Raw genomic sequence first — 4,406 nt, forward strand, 5'->3', positions numbered from 1 at the left:
TGGCAGGTACTTGACCTTCTCTCTGGCTTTTTCCTCATTCTCACTTCTGCTCTTCTTTCTTTCTTTCTCTCTCTTTTCTCACACTCTCTTGCTCGGTGTCGCTGCTTGGCCACAGGCTGACCACTCTCGCCCCCAGCCTCTTGGGTGTTGTCAGAGAGCTAACAGTCCCAGTCCGCTGTGCTGCGGCTGCATTTGTTGTTTGTTCACTCCCACTGTTTTCCATAAGTACAACTGCGGAAGCCATGTGGTACTGTTGATCTTGCTGGTGTGTAGTCATGCATGCTCTGCCATATTACTGCAGAGGGTAAGGTCTCGGGTCTCGGGAGGATTTTTGGGTGAGCTAAAGTCAAAGGTCAGGAGAAGACGAGAGAAAGGAGAGATGGATTCCTGCTCTGTAGATAAGTAAAAGCAAAGTCTGGGGCTCAAGCTGCATAAACATGTGTCTTGTTGCTGATGTGGAGTAACGTGATGACGACTAAATCAAGGGAGACGTACAGTGGCACATGTGCTGGGTTACCTACTTTATTCTGAACCTAGATCGGGGTGGGGTATGCAGCTGAATTTTTAACAGCCTTGATGCACATTTCCATTTCTCCTGCAGACAATGTCCCATGTATTCATCTCTCCTAACAATGGCGAAATGTCAGCATACTTTCAGGCTGCTCTAAATTAAACATTCATCCCTTCTGAGTATACAGCTATAGAACTAGCCGTGCCATCCCCTCCCACACTATTTTTCTATTTTTACATATAAGGATTTGTCCAAATGAGAAACAATACACTGTCTCTCACTTTGGACCAGATGGTCGGGGTGTAGTAAATGTTTTTTTTTCACTTCACTAATATAACAAATATCAATTGACTGGCTTACTTTCATGGTCACATCCCAAAAGTCCCTGGCCTTGATATGTGCATTGGCCAAGAAAGTTGAAGACAAGACTTAAGATGGGAGTGGGATATTTTATTAATGGGGACTATTAATATTCCATCGCAGTGGGACGATGGTCTGTTTCTTTTTGCAGAAGCATAATGAATAACTGAGCGCCTCCATGGTGCCCGATTCGTCAGCATGAATATTCAGGCACTGGTAGTGTATCATGGGAGTGTTGAGAGCCTCTTCTCTACCCAATAGTGGATCACACCCAAGCATTTTACTCACCTCTCTATTCCTCTTTATTTCCTCCTATGCACACTAAGGCAAAGCGACTCAGGCCAGTGGCATCTTGGGACCGGCGCCTATAGATCTGATGCTTGGCTCTCAGTAACAGCCCTCCACAGAGGCTGGATTGATTGATTACACTACTGTGGCTTTGTGTGGGTTTTTAATTGATTGATTAATTGCAGGCCTGGGCTGAGATGTGATTGATTATGAATAGTCAGCAGTGGGTCTGACTTGGGCTGTCAAAGCCCACAGGGTGAGAGGTGAGCTCGTGTGGCTCCTGTAATATGTTCCTCCTTTTATCCAAGAATCCCACTTTCATCTGCGATGCTCGGTAGAGCCACACTTTGTCCTTGCCCTGGTCACCTCTCTGGAGCTCTTTTTCCTCCCTAGTTTCAGTGAATATGTGTTTGTGTTCACATGTGGTGTTGCCTGGAGCTCTGTATGTCCTGTTCTGGCGAGGAATCTGTTCAATAATGTCAGGTCTGTAGCATTCAGCAGATACAACAAAGGCTTCCTTACAAACCTCAAAGACTTATCTCTCATGGATCCCACGCAAAGAGATAGAAACAGTTCAAACATAAAGGGAAGAAGAACAAAGGGACCCCGCTCTAGAAATCCCATTCAGATATGACAGTGAAAAAGAAAATAAACCCAGAAAGAAAGAATCAATTTGATTACACAGACCAGGAAGCGCAAACAGTTAAATGCAGTGACAAACAAACATTTCAACAGCAGACCTGTCATTTTCAAATGATAGACTGTCCCACTAGACCAATAAATAACAAGAATCTATGCTTTTATCGACTTGTAATTCAAGATAGCCGAGATTAGGGGCGGTTGATGTGCTACAACCAAGACATAGTGCTTAGATGTATTGCAGTTGTTTCTTCAAGTTTCATTAAAATCTGATCAGTGTTGTTTCAGGGTGTGTTACAGATAAACAGTTGAATGAATTAACAATAAAACAAAAAGGGAACAAATGAATGAACAAACAAAGAACAGGCAAATGAGCCACCAAAAGCAAAAGAGCAACGAAACAACTGATTGAAGAAATAAATGAAATAATGAATGGACTACAGCCACTAGTATAGGGATGAGCAAAGTGTGTTTGCATCAGTCACAGTCTGTTTGCCTGTAGTCTCCCAGGGCAGAACCTCTATTCAAAATCACAGTTTTCTCTTTCTTCTTAATGTACAGGATGCTTTACTTTGACAGCAAAAGGCATTGTTTAATCACTCATCAAAGTAGGAATAAAACAAGAATGTGCTTTTAATGTGCTCTATCTTCTGAACGTGTCTCTTAGGGGAAGTGTTACAAGTAGTTTGGAAGGCACAAATGTTTTGCTGATAAATGTTCTAAAGGTAAATTCAAGAGTAAAATAATAAAAAGACCAAACTGAATTAAACACGTGGATCTTTTTGATGGATTTAACCAGCTTGTAATCAATTGTTTAGGTAATAATTTTACTTATGATCAACTGAATAATCAGTACTTATAATACCTTGTAACATACACACTATCAAAACCCCATGATAGAGGTAAATGCAACTCCTGTCTACTTTTGTGAGCTGTTTTTGGAGAATCCTGCTTGTAAAATTTTAGATAATGTCTGGCATTACAATTCCAGTGAACATATTATGTGGCTCAAATTTTTTAAACTGCAATTATTCGGGGAAGCATAGCAATTTAGCGACATAAAATAATGAGAGTCATAGATGGCTTTTGAATATTGAAATTTTCCTGTAGACAGTGTATAAATGTCTGTTGATCTTTTTCTCATTCCCATGTCTGTTACCTGTGAGGATCACCAATCAGTGTTTTTACTTCTCACTGTTAAAGACTCCTGTTTAAAACCCAATGTTTAGACAAAAAAAGTCTTCTATGATGCACACTTGTACAGTTTAGCACTATACATGCATCACACCAGTCTATTGTAAATACTTGAAGTGTTCCTTTAAGGAATGCAGTTGCTTTCAGTTATTGTTTGCTTGCTTGTTTTCTCTCAGATGTTAGTTTTATACTAATTAGCGTCTGACACCCGGACGTCATTTGCTCTGTTACGATGAATTGATTGAAAACACCTCCTATTAGCATATAAAGCTGATGCAGACACTAGAATTCCAACTTAAATTAGAATCAGGCTGCACTTCCAATCAAATCAGTTGCCATTTGACATGCACTTTGAGACGGGTCACAGTTCCTGATGACTTGCCTGATCAGCGATGGGCATTTTAGACAGATGAATTTCTGGCATGTCAGACATTTTGGTCAGCTGTCTCGCTGTCTGAGCAGTTCCACTGTCTAATTTCCCACAAGGCTGGTGTCAAAGGATGTGTTAGAAACTATAGTGAGCTTGTTATAATAAAGTTGTATTTTTCATGTTACTTCTTAATGTAGTTTTGGCTGAGACTGCTGGGATATAAAACTGTGTTGCATAGTAGACAGATTTTATCTTACAACATCTTCTGACCATCTGCTGTTCCTTGTTTTTCTGATGTGGTCTAAAGCCACAAAAATGGAGAGGAAAGAGCAGTGAATCAAGAGCAACATGGGAAGCTTTGACCAACAGTAACATGGGCTGACGTGTAAGAATCCGGAAGCAAGACTGAGCTTTCTTGTTAGGACCACGTGACACGCGAAACCTGCACCTTTGTTTCGGCTCAGAAACAACTTGCTGACTCTATAACACCTACATCCAAAGCTTGCCACACATTCTTTCTGAATACAAAGAAGCATTGACCCCAGGCAGGTACGAATTTCCTCAGGATCAGGTTATACGACAGCTAGCAAAGGTCTCGCAGGCATGCAGACTACAATCGAAGAGGGCCAGCCTTGTAACATTGAGACGGCTGATCCTCCTTGTCAAACAAGGGGCTGAGGCACAACGAGAAACAGTCACCCTTTGCTTGTCACCCAGATGCAAGTGAAGCCTGAGAGCAGACCCCGATTGCCACAGCCTCTCCGCAGCCACACATCATCCTCTGGTTCACCTCTGCCAGGGCGATGATCAGGGCTTAGCTGATTCCCATAGGAAGAGGGAATGGAGGCTGCCTTAGAGGGAAGAAGAAGTATTGTACATAGAGCAGGCAAACGTGTGCACAGAGGCAGGATGACAGTCCTCTATGTTGTGGAAGTCGGCTGTAGAGGCTCCCTTGGAACTTCCACTCAGCACTTCCTGAAGTCCTTTGAAATTACTGGCTCCAGGCTCAAGGAGACACTTAAGGACCTGGCGGAGGAGGAAGAG

The sequence above is a fragment of the Amphiprion ocellaris genome, chromosome 19, assembly GCF_022539595.1.
Source record: "Amphiprion ocellaris isolate individual 3 ecotype Okinawa chromosome 19, ASM2253959v1, whole genome shotgun sequence".
NCBI classification, from domain to species: domain Eukaryota; kingdom Metazoa; phylum Chordata; class Actinopteri; family Pomacentridae; genus Amphiprion; species Amphiprion ocellaris.